Source organism: Phyllobates terribilis, unplaced genomic scaffold (genome assembly GCF_046119375.1).
Source record: "Phyllobates terribilis strain yellow unplaced genomic scaffold, ASM4611937v1 Scaffold_14__1_contigs__length_39327217, whole genome shotgun sequence".
Taxonomy (NCBI): domain Eukaryota; kingdom Metazoa; phylum Chordata; class Amphibia; order Anura; family Dendrobatidae; genus Phyllobates; species Phyllobates terribilis.
In genome coordinates, this window is record NW_027362774.1 from 200,673 (window position 1) to 219,272 (window position 18,600).

Sequence of the window (18,600 nt, forward strand, 5' to 3'; positions counted from 1 at the left end):
TGCACGCAAATGTTGTCTAAGTAGGAGTTAATATCCTAATGTGTATACTAGTCTATCACACATGTTTAGGGGTGGTCACAGTTTTTATTATAAATGTGTTGTTTTTTAATTCATTTGTATACTGACGAATAAGGGGCTGTGTCCTCGAAACGCGTCCAGTTGTTCCCCTCCTAGGGACATGTTGTGATTTTTCTTTTGGAATAAAAGGATTTATCGCATGTGGCACCGGATTTTACCTTTTCTATATATTGTAAATGTTGTGGTCAGTCATTCCAGAGTATTGTATAACTACTGTGCTCAGTCAATGCACACCTCGTGTAAATGCTGTGTTCTGTCAGTCTCTGGTCTAGGGTGAATGCTGTGGTCAGTCTCGCGTAATCATGGTATTGATTGTGTCACCGCTGAGAGCAGGTGTGTTATGAAATAAAAGACGGAGGATAATGAGAAGAAATGTTCCTTATCTTTGTACCTGAGATATGGTGGTGTTATACTAGGATTTGTGTATAGAAGATATACATTTGAAAAAACACAGTTTATTGTAAAAGCTGTAGTCAGTCAGTCCACAGTCTACTGTAAATGTTGCGGTTAGTCAGTCCACAGTGTAGTGTAAATATTAGAATGAATCGGTCCTTAGTTCAGCATAAATACTGTGGTTAATAAGTCCACAACTAGTGTTAGTGCTGGGATGAGCCGGTCTATAATCTATTGTGAATGGTGTGGTCAGTTAGTCCACAGACTAATGCAAATGATATAGACAGTCAGTCCACAGTATGGTATTATTACTGTGCTCGGTTGGTCCCCACCTAGTGTAAATAGTATGGTCAGTCGGTGCACAGTCTATTGTAAATGTTGTTGTCAGTCATTCCAGAGTATTGTATAACTACTGTGCTCAGTCAATGCACACCTCGTGTAAATGATGTGTACTGTCAGTCCCTGGTCTAGGGTGAATGCTGTCGTCAATCTCGCGTAATCATTGTATTGATTGTGTCACCGCTGAGAGCAGGTGTGTTATGAAATAAAAGACAGATGATAATGAGTAGAAATGATACTTATCTCTGTGCCTGAGATATAGTGGTGGTATGCTAGGAGTTGTGTATAGAAGATATACATTTGAAAAAACACATACAGTATATTGTCATGTATCAGGAAGGTGGGTGTTATTACACCTCCGCCAGTCTAGAACTTAAGCCTAGACCAACGATTATCAGTAATTAATACGAGAATTAGTTACCTGTTATGTGATTCCTCTGATTCTCTTCTTTAAGTTCAAAAACAAAAATTTCACGTTCTAATATCTCATTGGGATTCAGTCACCTGTAAAAAGACAAACTATATGATAATATGTTCCTGCTACATGCTATACACACCAATAACACACTAGGGCCAAAATTACTTATCTCAGGGATAATGACTGTGGTTAGTCTATCCACAGTTTATTGTAAAAGCTGTAGTCAGTCAGTCCACAGTGTAGTGTAAATATTAGAATCAATCGGTCCTTAGTTCAGCATAAATACTGTGGTTAATAAGTCCACAACGAGTGTTAATGCTGGGATGAGCCGGTCTATAATCTATTGTAAATGTTGTGGTCAGTTAGTCCACAGACTAGTGCAAATGATATAGACAGTCAGTCCACAGTATGGTATTATTACTGTGCTCGGTCGGTCCCCACCTAGTGTAAATACTATGGTCAGTCGGTGCACAGTCTATTGTAAATGTTGTGGTCAGTCATTCCAGAGTATTGTATAACTACTGTGCTCAGTCAATGCACACCTCGTGTAAATGCTGTGTTCTGTCAGTCCCTGGTCTAGGGTGAATGCTGTGGTCAGTCTCGCATAATCATGGTATTGATTGTGTCACCGCTGTGAGCAGGTGTGTTATGAAATGAAAGACAGAGGATAATGAGAAGAAATGTTCCTTATCTCTGTGCCTGAGATATGGTGGTGTTATACTAGGATTTGTGTATAGAAGATATACATTTGAAAAAACACATACAGTATATTGTCATGTATCAGGAAGGTGGGTGTTATTACACCTCCGCCAGTCTAGAACTTAAGCCTAGGCCAACGATTATCAGTAATTAATACAAGAATTAATTACCTGTTATGTGATTCCTCTGATTCTCTTCTTGGAGTACAGAAACAAAAATTTCACATTCTAATATCTCATTGGGATTCAGTCACCTGTAAAAAGACAACCTATATGATAATATGTTCCTGCTACATGCTATACACACCAATAACACACTAGGGCCAAAATTACAAATCTTAGGGATAATGACTGTGGTTAGCCTATCCACAGTTTATTGTAAAAGCTGTAGTCAGTCAGTCCACAGTCTACTGTAAATGTTTTCATCAGTCAGTCCACAGTGTAGTGTAAATATTACAATCAATCCATCCTTAGTTCAGCATAAATACTGTGGTTAATAAGTCCACAAATAATGTTATTGCTGCGATGAGCCGGTCTATATTTTACTGTGAATGTTGTGGTCAGTTATTCCACAGACTAGTGCAAATGATATAGACAGTCAGTCCACAGTATGGTATTATTACTGTGCTCGGTCGGTCCCCACCTAGTGTAAATACTATGGTCAGTCGGTGCACAGTCTATTGTAAATGTTGTGGTCAGTTATTCCAGAGTATTGTATAACTACTGTGCTCAGTCAATGCACACCTCGTGTAAATGCTGTGTTCTGTCAGTCCCTGGTCTAGGGTGAATGCTGTGGTCAGTCTCGCGTAATCATGGTATTGATTGTGTCACCTTTGAGATCAGGTGTGTTATGAAATAAAAGACAGAGGATAATGAGAAGAAATGTTACTAATCTCTGTGCCTGAGATATGGTGGTGTTATACTAGGAGTTGTGTATAGAAGATATACATTTGAAAAAACACATACAGTATATTGTCATGTATCAGGAAGGTGGGTGTTATTACACCTCCGCCAGTCTAGAACTTAAGCCTAGACCAACGATTATCAGTAATTAATACGAGAATTAATTACCTGTTTTGTGATTCATCTGATTCTCTTCTTGGAGTCCACAAGCAAAAATTTCACGTTCTAATATCTCATTGGGATTCAGTCACCTGTAAAAAGACAAACTATATGATAATATGTTCCTGCTACATGCTATACACACCAATAACACACTAGGGCCAAAATTACTTATCTCAGGGATAATGACTGTGGTTAGCCTATCCACAGTTTATTGTAAAAGCTGTAGTGAGTCAGTCCACTGTTAGAACTCTCCTGTTAGTTTTTTTCTATTTTGGTCACGTGATCTGCTGTCTATTTATTCCAGCTCCGCCCATCTGGCTTTGCTGGACTTCAGTGTTATTTGACTCTCTATCTAGCCAGGTGCTTTTGTACCTATCTCTCTAGTTCGTTTGGTCCTTTGGACCTCTAAGTACTTATTTTCTGTTTGTCTTTTTGCTCCACTACAATATCTGCTAGGAGGTGTCCAATTTTGTCCCAGTTCTTAGCTTTTTTAGGGAACCCACCCTTTATTCTATAGGTCTGCGTTCAGACTAGCTGAGGACGAAGGCAGGTCTGTTCACAAGGAACAGGTCGCCCGCTGCAACGTAGGGAATCAGCTTAGTCTTATTGTAGGGACAGATCCCTTTCTTTCCTTAGTTCTTGTAGCAGATCATAGCAGTAAGTCCAGACAAAACTAAACTTGGAAAGAAATCCTCGGATCAGTATGGTGTCTGTTCAAGAGTTGGCTCAACGCCTGCAGGGATTGTCTCTAGAGGTGGCCGATCTCCAGCAACACGTGAGTAGCTGTCCTGGAGCGCATTTTGTGGAACCAAAGGTAGGACTGCCTGATATTTTTGATGGTAAACAACAAGATTTTTTTTCTTTTAAAAATGCTTGTTTATTATATTTTCGTTGGAGACCGAGGTCCTCTGGGAATGAATCACAGCACATTGGGTTTATCATGTCGCTTTTGCGCAAGGAACCACAGGGGTGGGCCTTTTCTCTCTAACCTAATGATCCATGTTTTAGATCAGTGGAGGATTTTTTTTCTGCTATGGGGTTATTGTATGACGATCCTGATCGAGTCTCATCGGCTGAGACAGAACTGAGACGTTTGAAGCAGGGGTCAGGTGATGTTGAAAATTATTGTACACACTTCAGAAGGTGGTCTTCAGAAGTGAAATGGAATGATTCGGCGTTAAAATGTTCGTTTCTTGCCGTTCTAAGTGAAAGGGTTAAAGATCTGCTGATTGCATTTCCTGCACCTGTGACATTGCAAGAGGCCATGCAATTAGCTATACCTGTGGACAGGAGACTGCGTGCCAGGGCTAATGATGAGAAAATTCCTGCAATGGCAGCTCCTAGTCCTCAGAGTGTCTGCTCGGACGGCGGAGAACCGATGGAGGTTGGGGCGATGTCACACCGCTCTCAGGAAAGAGACCGCAGGTTTTCCAAGGGATTGTGTTTTTACTGTGGTAAATCTGACCATTTAATTAAGAACTGTGAGCTTCGTTTAAGCAAAGAAAAAAAAAAGGTCAGTTACGCCCGTATTGCTTGTTTGAATTCTAAGGGAGTATTTCTTTCAGGGAGTACCTTATTGCAGGAAGATTTGATTGAATTTCAGGTATTTGTGGATTGTGCTTCAACACTTGATGTGATTGATAAGGGTTTTTTGGAAAAACTTAAATTGGAATCCAAACCTTTGTCATCACCTATTTCTGTGATTGCTATTGACAACACTCTTTTGAAATGTATTACTCACAAGGTTGCTGAATTCCCCTCACTATCAATGGTATTCACCAGGAAAATTCGGATTTGGTGGTATTAAATAATTTACCTTCTCCAGTAGTTTTAGGTTTGCCTTAGTTAAAACTGCACAATCCTTTACTGGACAGGTCTACTAATGAGATTAAGTCATGGAGTCCTAAGTGCTATGATAAGTGTTGTAACGGTCGCATTGCGGCTGTGGAAAAAGGGGAATTACCTGTACCTATTCAGGATTTTTGGAAGTTTTTTTCAGAGGAGCAGTCGCAAGTTTTACCTCCTCATAGGGACTATGATTCCACCATTGAGTTTGTTCCTGGAGATACTCTTCCCAAGAGTCGCTTATTTAATCTGACAATCTCTGAGAGAAAGGCCTTGGAGGAATACATACAGACGAGCTTGGCTGCTGGTCACATTAGACCTTCTAAGTCACCTGTGGCAGTTGGATTTTTTTTTGTAAAAAAAAAGGACGGCGGTTTACGTCCATGTCTGGACTTTCGCGAAATTAATAAAATTACCGTACGCAATTCCTACCCATTGCCGTTAATTCCTGACTTGTTTAACCAGTTAGTGGGGGCCAAGTGGTTCTCTAAAATTGATCTCCGGGGGCCATACAATTTGTCACGAATGAAGGAGGGTGATGAACGGAAAACTGCTTTTAACACTCCGGTAGGTCATTTTGAGAATCTGGTGATGTCTTTTGGTCTTATCAATGCACCCGCGTTTTTTCAGAACCTTATTAATGATATCCTGAGACCTTTGATTTGTAAGAATGTGGTGGTGTATTTGGATGACATTTTGATTTATTCGCCTGATCTGGAGTCTCATTGGCGGAGCGTACGTGAGGTATTGCAGTTATTAAGTGACAATTCACGTTTTGCTAAGCTGGAGAAATGTGAGTTCGCTGTGCAGAGAATTAGTTTTTTGGGCTAAATTATCTCCAGTGAGGGCTTTGAGATGGACCCAGTGAAGGTTCAGGCTATGCAGGAATGGCCTAGGCCTATTGGTTTGAAATCGATACAGAGATTTTTGGGTTTCGCCAATTATTACAGAAAATTCATTAAGAATTTTTCTATAATTGTTAAGCCGCTGACTGATCTCACCAGTAAAGGTGCGAATACTGTCCAGTGGACTACTGAGGCCATTGAAGCTTTTGTGTATCTCAAGGAGAGGTTCAGTTCTGCCCCTATCCTTATGAAGCCTGATGAGACCAAGCCTTTTTTGGTCGAGGTTGATGCTTCTTCAGTGGGGGTCGGTGCGGTTTTGTCACAAGAGAACAAGGATGGAGTACATGCCTGTGCTTTTTTTTCGAAAAATTTTTCAGAAACCGAACTTAATTACGATGTTCGTAATCGGGAATTGCTGGCTATTAAACTCGCGTTTGAACATTGGCGGCATTTCTTGGAAGGTGCTAAATTTCCGGTCCAGGTTTTCACTGATCATAAAAATTTGATTTATCTGGATGCTGCCAAGCGCTTGAATGCCCGTCAGGCTAGGTGGGCACTTTTTTTTTCTCGGTTTAATTTTTCTGTTACTTACATCCCTGGTACCAAGATTGTTAAAGCCGATGCTTTATCTCGCAGTTTTCCTCCCATGGTTGGTACCGAGGAGGAGGAGAGCATTTTACAGGAAGGAGTTGTGGTAGCCGCATTGGACTCCGTTTTGGAAGATGAGATTCTGAAAGCCCAGGAGGATGCCCCATCTAACACTCCCCATGGGAGGTTGTTTGTGCCTAGAACCTTTAGGAAAGATTTGTTTGTGGAATATCATGAGTCTCGGTTGGCAGGTTATCCAGGAATTTCTGAGACTAAGAGACTTATAAGTCACAGTTTTTGGTGGCCTGGGTGGCAGAAGGAAGTCATCAAGTGGGTGCGTCAATGTACGGTGTGTGCTAGGTCAAAGGCTTTGCATACCCCTGCTGCGGGGTTGCTTTGCCCTCTGGAGGTTCCTAGTGTGCCTTGGACGCATCTTGCAATGGATTTTATTAGTGACCTTCCTGTGTCCGAGGGTTTCACTGTCATCTGCGTGGTCGTGGACCGTTTTAGCAAGATGTGTCATTTGGTTGCTTTCATTAAACTACCCTGTGCTAAGACACTCGCTAAGGCGTTTATTAAGGAAATTGTCAGACTCCATGGCGTTCACACCGACATTGTTTCTGATAGGGGACCTCAGTTTGTGGCTCGCTTTTGGCGTGCTTTTTGTGACAGGTTGGGAGTTCATTTGTCATTTTCATCTGGGTATCATCCTGAGTCTAATGGACAGACAGAAAGAAAGAACCAGGATGTTGAACAGTTTTTGCGTTGTTTTGTGGCAGACAATCAAGAGGGGTGGTCTGAGTTTCTGCCACTCGCTGAATTTGCTCTTAACAACCATACATCCTCTTCTGCTGGGTGTTCTCCTTTTTTTTGTTGTACTGGGAGGCATCCGTCGTTTGCTTCGTTCTCCAAATTGGTGTCGGCTGTGCCGGAGGAGGAGAATTTTTCCGGTGATTTGAAGAGAGTTTGGACTGACGTACGTTGTAACCATCAAGAGGCTAACAAAAAGTCCAAGATGTATTTTAACAGGAAACGTAAAGACGTTTTGTTTACGGTGGGTGACATGGTTTGGATGTCTTCAAAGAATCTGCGGTTGAGGATTCCCTCTAAAAAATTGGGTCCGAAGTTTGTGGGGCCATTTAAGGTGCTTCAGGTGGTTAATCAGTCTGCTGTTAGGTTGGAGGTCCCCACCTCCTGGAAGATTAATCCTGCGTTTCATGCTTCCTTGTTGAAAAAGTCTGATGTATCGGATAGGGATGCTACTGTCACAGTTCCTCCGGTGGTGGAAGACGGCGAATATGAAATTTCTCGTATCCTGAATTCCAGAAGACATAGAGGGAGATTGCAGTATCTCGTCGCTTGGAAAGGTTTCGGTCCTGAGGATAACTCCTGGGTAGGGGCGGATGATGTCTCTGCCCCTAGACTTGTCAGAGCGTTCCACAGGAGGTTTCCTGATAGGCCTGGGCCTGGAGGATCCGGAGGATCCTCATAGAAGAGGGGGTACTGTTAGAACTCTCCTGTTAGTTTTTTCTATTTTGGTCACGTGACCTGCTGCCTATTTATTCCAGCTCCGCCCTTCAGGCTTTGCTGGACTTCAGTGTTATTTGACTCTCTTTCTAGACAGGTGCTTTTGTACCTATCTCTCTAGTTCGTTTGGTCCTTTGGACCTCTAAGTACTTTTTGTCTGTTTGTCTTTTTGCTCCGCTACAACATCTGCTAGGAGGTGTCCAATTTTGCCCCAGTTCTTTTAGGGACCCTCCCTTTATTCTATAGGTCTGCGTTCAGACTAGCTAAGGACGAAGGCGGGTTTGTTCACAAGGAACAGGTCGCCCGCTGCAACGTAGGGAATCAGCTTAGTCTTATTGTAGGGGCAGATTCCCTTTCTTTCCTTCGTTCTTGTAGCAGATCATAACATCCACAGTCTACTGTAAATGTTGTGGTCAGTCAGTCCACAGTGTAGTGTAAATATTAGAATCAATCGGTCCTTAGTTCAGCCTAAATACTGTGGTTAATAAGTCCACAACTAGTGTTAATGTTGGGATGAGCCGGTCTATAATCTATTGTGAATGTTGTGGTCAGTTAGTCCACAGACTAGTGCAAATGATATAGACAGTCCGTCCACAGTATGGTATTATTACTGTGCTCGGTCAGTCCCCACCTAGTGTAAATACTATGGTCAGTCGGTGCACAGTCTATTGTAAATATTGTGGTCAGTCATTCCAGAGTATTGTATAACTACTGTGCTCAGTCAATGCACACCTCGTGTAAATGCTGTGTTCTGTCAGTCCCTGGTCTAGGGTGAATGCTGTCGTCAGTCTCTCGTAATCATGATATTAATTGTGTCACCGCTGAGAGCAGGTGTGTTATGAAATAAAAGACAGAGGATAATGAGAAGAAATGTTCTATCTCTGTGCCTGCGATATGGTGGTGTTTTACTAGAAGTTGTGTATAGAAGATATATATTTGAAAAAACACATACAGTATATTGTCATGTATCAGGAAGGTGGGTGTTATTACACACCCGCCAGTCTAGAACTTAAGGCTAGACCAACGATTATCAGTAATTAATACGAGAATTAATTACCTGTTATGTGATTCCTCTGATTCTCTTCTTGGAGTCCACAATCAAAAATTTCACGTTCTAATATCTCATTGGGATTCAGTCACCTGTAAAAAGACAAACTATATGATAATATGTTCCTGCTACATGCTATACACACCAATAACACACTAGGGCCAAAATTACTTATCTCAGGGATAATGATTGTGGTTAGTTAATCCACAGTTTATTGTAAAAGCTGTAGTCAGTCAGTCCACAGTCTACAGTAAATGTTGTAGTCAGTCAGTCCACAGTGTAGTGTAAATATTATAATCTATCGGTCCTTAGTTCAGCATAAATACTGTGGTTAATAAGTCCACAACTAGTGTTAATGCTGGGATGAGCCGGTCTATAATCTATTGTGAATGTTGTGGTCAGTAAGTCCACAGACTAGTGCAAATGATATAGACAGTCAGTCCACAGTATGGTATTATTACTGTGCTCGGTCGGTCCCCACCTAGTGTAAATAGTATGGTCAGTCGGTGCACAGTCTATTGTAAATGTTGTGGTCAGTCATTCCAGAGTATTGTATAACTACTGTGCTCAGTCAATGCACACCTCGTGTAAATGCTGTGTTCTGTCAGTCCCTCATTTAGGGTGAATGCTGTCGTCAGTCTCGCGCCATCATGGTATTGATTGTGTCACCGCTGAGAGCAGGTGTGTTATGAAATAAAAGACAGAGAATAATGAGAAGAAATGTTCCTTATCTCTCTGCTTGAGATATGGTGGTGTTATACTAGGAGTTGTGTATAGAAGATATACATTTGAAAAAACACATACAGTATATGGTCATGTATCAGGAAGGTGGGTGTTATTACACCTCCGCCAGTCTAGAACTTAAGCCTAGACCAACGATTATCAGTAATTAATACGAGAATTAATTACCTGTTATGTGATTCCTCTGATTCTCTTCTTGGAGTCCACAAACAAAAATTTCACATTCTAATATCTCATTGGGATTCAGTCACCTGTAAAAAGACAAACTATATGATAATATGTTACTGCTACATGCTATACACACCAATAACACACTAGGGCCAAAAGAACTTATCTCAGGGATAATGACGGTTGTTAGTCTATTCACAGTTTATTGTATAAGCTGTAGTCAGTCAGTCCACAGTCTACTGTAAATGTTGTGGTCAGTCTGTCCACAGTGTAGTGTAAATATTAGAATCAATCGGTCCTTATTTCAGCATAAATACTGTGGTTAATGAGTCCACAACGAGTGTTAATGCTGGGATGAGCCGGTCTATATTCTATTGTGAATGTTGTGGTCAGTTATTCCACAGACTAGTGCAAATGATGTAGACAGTCAGTCCACAGTATGGTATTATTACTGTGCTTGGTCGGTTCCCACCTAGTGTAAATAGTATGGTCGGTCGGTGCACAGTCTATTGTAAATGTTGTGGTCAGTCATTTCAGAGTATTGTATAACTACTGTGCTCAGTCAATGCACACCTAGTGTAAATGCTGTGTTCTGTCAGTCTCTGGTCTAGGGTGAATGCTGTGGTCTGTCTCGCGTAATCATGGTATTAATTGTGTCACCACTGAGAGCAGGTGTGTTATGAAATAAAAGACAGAGGATAATGAGAAGAAATGTTCCTTATCTCTGTGCCTGAGATATGGTGGTGTTATACTAGGAGTTGTGTATAGAAGATATACATTTGAAAAAACACATACAGTATATTTTCATGCATCAGGAAGGTCGGTGTTATTACACCTCCACCAGTCAAGAACTTAAGCCTAGACCAACAATTATCAGTAATTAATACGAGAATTAATTACCTGTTATGTGATTCCTCTGATTCTCTTCTTGGAGTCCACAAACAAAAATTTCATGTTCTAATATCTCATTGGGATTCAGTCACCTGTAAAAAGTCAAACTATATGATAATATGTTCCTGCTACATGCTATACACACCAATAACACACTAGGGTTAAAATTACTTATCTCAGGGATAATGACTGTGGTTAGTCTATCCACAGTTTATTGTAAAAGCTGTAGTCAGTCAGTCCACAGTCTACTGTAAATGTTGTGGTCAGTCCACAGTGTAGTGTAAATATTAGAATCAATCGTTCCTTAGTTCAGCATAAATACTGTGGTTAATAAGTCCACAACGAGTGTTAACGCTGGGATGAGCCGGTCTATAATCTATCGTGAATGTTGTGGTCAGTTAGTCCACAGACTAGTGCAAATGATATAGACAGTCATTCCACAGTATGGTATTATTAATGTGCTTGGTCGGTCCCCACCTAGTGTAAATACTATGGTCGGTCGGTGCACAGTCTATTGTAAATGTTGTGGTCAGTCATACCAGAGTATTGTATAACTACTGTGCTCAGTCAATGCACACCTAGTGTAAATGCTGTGTTCTGTCAGTCCCTGGTCTAGGGTGAATGCTGTGGTCAGTCTCGCATCATCATGGTATTGATTGTGTCACCGCTGAGATCAGGTGTGTTATGAAATAAAAGACAGAGGATAATGAGATGAAATGTTCCTTTCCTCTGTACCTGAGATATGGTGGTGTTATACTAGGAGTTGTGCATATGTAGCGCCCCGAGGGTTCGGTTGCTTCAGGGCTATTGCACCTCAACCAGAGGTGTGGCATTCCACTCCCAGGTAAGGATGGAGTGTGGACCAGGGCTCAGTTAGCTGCATACACATACTCACCCCATTTCCGGGGGACAGCTCTACGGTGCTCCCATTTATATATTTATGCATTCACATCTGACTATGTCCCTGGCTGGAGTGGGGAGGGGGGAGAAAACCCAGTGGTGTAGTAGCAGATAGGGGTTGGGTTCTGAGCATAGGTAGGAGCTCATTGGGTGCTGGTTATCTGAGCTCACACACAGAGGAGGAGGTATAAAAGGTGGGCACCATCTTAGTTCTGGGAGAAGTTCAGTGGAGAAGTGACAGGGAGCAGAGGCTCTGTAGGAACTCTGCTCAGAAGGCAGGCCTAGAGAAAAGGCCGGGGCCAGAGAGGAGGAAGGAAGGGGAAGTAGGCCTGGAGAAGAGGCTGAGGGAAGGGGGAGAAGAAGGAACAGGAAAGAAGGAGAAGAGACAGAGAAGTAGAAAGGCTCAGAAACAAGAAGTCCCTGGATTAGGGTGAATGCTGTGGTCAGTCTCGCGTAATCATGGTATTGATTGTGTCACCTTTGAGAGCAGGTGTGTTATGAAATAAAAGACAGAGAATAATGAGAAGAAATGTTCCTTATCTCTGTGCCTGAGATATGGTGGTGTTATACTAGGAGTTGTGTATAGAAGATATACATTTGAAAAAACACATACAGTATATTGTCATGTATCAGGAAGGTGGGTGTTATTATACCTCCGCCAGTCTAGAACTTAAGCCTAGACCAACGATTATCAGTAATTAATACGAGAATTAATTACCTGTTATGTGATTCCTCTGATTCTCTTCTTGGAGTACACAAGCAAAAATTTCACGTTCTAATATCTCATTGGGATTCAGTCACCTGTAAAAAGACAAACTATATGATAATATGTTCCTGCTACATGCTATACACACAAATAACACACTAGGGCCAAAATTACTTATCTCAGGGATAATGACTGTGGTTAGCCTATCCACAGTTTATTGTAAAAGCTGTAGTCAGTCAGTCAACTGTTAGAACTCTCCTGTTAGTTTTTTTCTATTTTGGTCACGTGACCTGCTGTCTATTTATTCCAGCTCCGCCCTTCTGGCTTTGCTGGACTTCAGTGTTATTTGACTCTCTATCTAGCCAGGTGCTTTTGTACCTATCTCTCTAGTTCGTTTGGTCCTTTGGACCTCTAAGTACTTATTGTCTGTTTGTCTTTTTGCTCCACTACAATATCTGCTAGGAGGTGTCCAATTTTGTCCCAGTCCTTAGCTTTTTTAGGGAACCCTCCCTTTATTCTATAGGTCTGCGTTCAGACTAGCTGAGGACGAAGGCAGGTCTGTTCACAAGGAACAGGTCGCCCGCTGCAACGTAGGGAATCAGCTTAGTCTTATTGTAGGGACAGATTCCCTTTCTTTCCTTAGTTCTTGTAGCAGATCATAGCAGTAAGTCCAGCCAAAACTAAACTTGGAAAGAAATCCTCGGATCAGTATGGTGTCTGTTCAAGAGTTGGCTCAACGCCTGCAGGGATTGTCTCTAGAGGTGGCCGATCTCCAGCAACACGTGAGTAGCTGTCCTGGAGCGCATTTTGTGGAACCAAAAGTAGGACTGCCTGATATTTTTGATGGTAAACAACAAGATTTTTTTTCTTTTAAAAATGCTTGTTTATTATATTTTCGTTTGAGACCCAGGTCCTCTGGGAATGAATCACAGCACATTGGGTTTATCATGTCGCTTTTGCGCAAGGAACCACAGGGGTGGGCCTTTTCTCTCTAACCTAATGATCCATGTTTTAGATCAGTGGAGGATTTTTTTTCTGCTATGGGGTTATTGTATGACGATCCTGATCGAGTCTCATCGGCTGAGACAGAACTGAGATGTTTGAAGCAGGGGTCAGGTGATGTTGAAAATTATTGTACACACTTCAGAAGGTGGTCTTCAGAAGTGAAATGGAATGATTCGGCGTTAAAATGTTCGTTTCTTGCCGTTCTAACTGAAAGGGTTAAAGATCTGCTGATTGCATTTCCTGCACCTGTGACATTGCAAGAGGCCATGCAATTAGCTATACGTGTGGACAGGAGACTGCGTGCCAGGGCTAATGATGAGAAAATTCCTGCAATGGCAGCTCCTAGTCCTCAGAGTGTCTGCTCGGACGGAGGAGAACCGATGGTGGTTGAGGCGATGTCACTCCGCTCTCAGGAAAGAGACCGCAGGTTTTCCAAGGGATTGTGTTTTTACTGTGGTAAATCTGACCATTTAATTAAGAACTGTGAGCTTCGTTTAAGCAAAGAAAAAAAAAAGGTCAGTTACGCCCGTATTGCTTGTTTGAATTCTAAGGGAGTATTTCTTTCAGGGAGTACCTTATTGCAGGAAGATTTGATTGAATTTCAGGTATTTTGGATTGTGCTTCAACACTTAATGTGATTGATAAGGGGTTTTTGGAAAAACTTAAATTGGAATCCAAACCTTTGTCATCACCTATTTCTGTGATTGCTATTGACAACACTCTTTTGAAATGTATTACTCACAAGGTTGCTGAATTCCCCTCACTATCAATGGTATTCACCAGGAAAATTCGGATTTGGTGGTATTAAATAATTTACCTTCTCCAGTAGTTTTAGGTTTGCCTTAGTTAAAACTGCACAATCCTTTACTGGACTGGTCTACTAATGAGATTAAGTCATGGAGTCCTAAGTGCTATGATAAGTGTTGTAACGGTCGCATTGCGGCTGTGGAAAAAGGGGAATTACCTGTACCTATTCAGGATTTTTGGAAGTTTTTTTCAGAGGAGCAGTCGCAAGTTTTACCTCCTCATAGGGACTATGATTGCACCATTGAGTTTGTTCCTGGAGCTACTCTTCCCAAGAGTCGCTTATTTAATCTGACAATCTCTGAGAGAAAGGCCTTGGAGGAATACATACAGACGAGCTTGGCTGCTGGTCACATTAGACCTTCTAAGTCACTTGTGGAAGTTGGATTTTTTTTTGTAAAAAAAAAGGACGGCGGTTTACATCCATGTCTGGACTTTCGCGAAATTAATAAAATTACTGTACGCAATTCCTACCCATTGCCGTTAATTCCTGACTTGTTTAACCAGTTAGTGGGGGCCAAGTGGTTCTCTAAAATTGATCTCCGGGGGGCATACAATTTGTTACGAATGAAGGAGGGTGATGAACGGAAAACTGCTTTTAACACTCCGGTAGGTCATTTTGAGAATCTGGTGATGCCTTTTGGTCTTATCAATGCACCTGCGTTTTTTCAGAACCTTATTAATGATATCCTGAGACCTTTGATTTGTAAGAATGTGGTGGTGTATTTGGATGACATTTTGATTTATTCGCCTGATCTGGAGTCTCATTGGCGGAGCGTACGTGAGGTATTGCAGTTATTAAGTGACAATTCACGTTTTGCTAAGCTGGAGAAATGTGAGTTCGCTGTGCAGAGAATTAGTTTTTGGGCTAAATTATCTCCAGTGAGGGCTTTGAGATGGACCCAGTGAAGGTTCAGGCTATGCAGGAATGGCCTAGGCCTATTGGTTTGAAATCGATACAGAGATTTTGGGTTTCGCCAATTATTACAGAAAATTCATTAAGAATTTTTCTATAATTGTTAAGCCGCTGACTGATCTCACCAGTAAAGGTGCGAATACTGTCCAGTGGACTACTGAGGCCATTAAAGCTTTTGTGTATCTCAAGGAGAGGTTCAGTTCTGCCCCTATCCTTATGCAGCCTGATGAGTCCAAGCCTTTTTTGGTTGAGGTTGATGCTTCTTCAGTGGGGGTCGGTGCGGTTTTGTCTCAGGAGAACAAGGATGGAGTACATGCCTGTGCTTTTTTTTCGAAAAATTTTTCAGAAACCGAACTTAATTACGATGTTGGTAATCGGGAATTTCTGGCTATTAAACTCGCGTTTGAACATTGGCGGCATTTCTTGGGAGGTGCTAAATTTCCGGTCCAGGTTTTCACTGATCATAAAAATTTGATTTATCTGGATGCTGCCAAGCGCTTGAATGCCCGTCAGGCTAGGTGGGCAATTTTTTTTTCTCGGTTTAATTTTTCTGTTACTTACATCCCTGGTACCAAGAATGTTAAAGCCGATGCTTTATCTCGCAGCTTTTCTCCCATGGTTGGTACCGAGGAGGAGGAGAGCATTTTACAGGAAGGAGTTGTGGTAGCAGCATTGGACTCTGTTTTGGAAGATGAGATTCTGAAAGCCCAGGAGGATGCCCCATCTAACACTCCCCATGGGAGGTTGTTTGTGCCTAGAACCTTTAGGAAAGATTTGTTTGTGGAATATCATGAGTGTCGGTTGGCAGGTTATCCAGGAATTTCTGAGACTAAGAGACTTATAAGTCACAGTTTTTGGTGGCCTGGGTGGCAGAAGGAAGTCATCAAGTGGGTGTGTCAATGTACGGTGTGTGCTAGGTCAAAGGCTTTGCATACCCCTGCTGCGGGGTTGCTTTGCCATCTGGAGGTTCCTAGTGTGCCTCGGACGCATCTTGCAATGGATTTTGTTAGTGACCTTCCTGTGTCCGAGGGTTTCACTGTCATCTGCGTGGTCGTGGACCATTTTAGCAAGATGTGTCATTTGGTTCCTTTCATTAAACTACCCTGCGCTAAGACACTCGCTAAGGCTTTTATTAAGGAAATTGTCAGACTCCATGGCGTTCACACCGACATTGTTTCTGATAGGGGACCTCAGTTTGTGGCTCGCTTTTGGCGTGCTTTTTGTGACAGGTTGGGAGTCCATTTGTCATTTTCATCTGGGTATCATCCTGAGTCTAATGGACAGACAGAAAGAAAGAACCAGGATGTTGAACAGTTTTTGCGTTGTTTTGTGGCAGACAATCAAGAGGGGTGGTCTGAGTTTCTGCCACTTGCTGAATTTGCTCTTAACAACCATACATCCTCTTCTGCTGGGTGTTCTCCTTTTTTTTGTTGTACTGGGAGACATCCGTCGTTTGGTTCGTTCTCCAAATTGGTGTCGGCTGTGCGGGAGGAGGAGAATTTTTCCGGTGATTTGGAGAGAGTTTGGACTGACGTACGTTGTAACCGTCAAGAGGCTAACAAAAAGTCCAAGATGTATTTTAACAGGAAACGTAAAGACGTTTTGTTTACGGTGGGTGACATGGTTTGGATGTCTTCAAAGAATCTGCGGTTGAGGATTCCCTCTAAAAAATTGGGTCCGAAGTTTGTGGGGCCATTTAAGGTGCTTCAGGTGGTTAATCAGTCTGCTGTTAGGTTGGAGGTCCCCACCTCCTGGAAGATTAATCCTGCGTTTCATGCTTCCTTGTTGAAAAAGTCTGATGTATCGGATAGGGATGCTACTGTCACAGTTCCTCCGGTGGTGGAAGACGGCGAATATGAAATTTCTCGTATCCTGAATTCCAGAAGACATAGAGGGAGATTGCAGTATCTCGTCGCTTGGAAAGGTTTCGGTCCTGAGGATAACTCCTGGGTAGGGGCGGATGATGTCTCTGCCCCTAGACTTGTCAGAGCATTCCACAGGAGGTTTCCTGATAGGCCTGGGCCTGGAGGATCCGGAGGATCCTCATAGAAGAGGGGGTACTGTTAGAACTCTCCTGTTAGTTTTTTTCTATTTTGGTCACATGACCTGCTGCCTATTTATTCCAGCTCCGCCCTTCAGGCTTTGCTGGACTTCAGTGTTATTTGACTCTCTTTCTAGACAGGTGCTTTTGTACCTATCTCTCTAGTTCGTTTGGTCCTTTGGACCTCTAAGTACTTTTTGTCTGTTTGTCTTTTTGCTCCGCTACAACATCTGCTAGGAGGTGTCCAATTTTGTCCCAGTCCTTAGTTCTTTTAGGGACCCCTCCCTTTATTCTATAGGTCTGCGTTCAGACTAGCTAAGGACGAAGGCGGGTTTGTTCACAAGGAACAGGTCGCCCGCTGCAACGTAGGGAATCAGCTTAGTCTTATTGTAGGGGCAGATTCCCTTTCTTTCCTTATTTCTTGTAGCAGATCATAACATCCACAGTCTACTGTAAATGTTGTGGTCAGTCAGTCCACAGTGTAGTGTAAATATTAGAATCAATCGGTCCTTAGTTCAGCCTAAATACTGCGGTTAATAAATCCACAACTAGTGTTAATGCTGGGATGAGCCGGTCTATAATCTATTGTGAATGTTGTGGTCAGTTAGTCCACAGACTAGTGCAAATGATATAGACAGTCCGTCCACAGTATGGTATTATTACTGTGCTCGGTCGGTCCCCACCTAGTGTAAATACTATGGTCAGTCGGTGCACAGTCTATTGTAAATGTTGTGGTCAGTCATTCCAGAGTATTGAATAACTACTGTGCTCAGTCAATGCACACCTCGTGTAAATGCTGTGTTCTGTCAGTCCCTGGTGTAGGGTGAATGCTGTGGTCAGTTTCGCGTAATCATGGTTTTGATTGTGTCACCGCTGAGAGCATGTGTGATATGTAATAAAAGACAGAGGATAATGAGTAGAAATTATCCTTATCTCTGTTCCTGAAATATGGTGGTTTTATACTAGGAGGTGTGTATAGAAGATATACATTTGAAAAAACACATACAGTATATTGTCATGTATCAGGAAGGTGGGTGTTATTACACCTCCGCCAGTCTAGAACTTAAGCCTAGACCAACGATTATGAGTAATTAATACGAGAATTAATTACCTGTTATGTGATTCCTCTGATTCTCTTCTTGGAGTCCATAAACAAAAATTTCACGTTCTAATATCTCATTGGGATTCAGTCACCTGTAAAAAGACAAACTATATGATAATATGTTCCTGCTACATGCTATACACACCAATAACACACTAGGGCCAAAATTACTTATCTCAGGGATAATAACTGTGGTTAGTCTATCCACAGTTTATTGTATAAGCTGTAGTCAGCCAGTCCACAGTCTATTGTAAATGTTGTGGTCAGTCAGTCCACAGTGTAGTGTAAATATTATAATCTATCGGTCCTTAGTTCAGCATAAATACTGTGGTTAATAAGTCCACAACTAGTGTTAATGCTGGGATGAGCAGGTCTATAATCTATTGTGAATGTTGTGGTCAGTTAGTCCACAGACTAGTGCAAATGATATAGACAGTCAGTCCACAGTATGGTATTATTACTGTGCTCGGTCGGTCCCCACC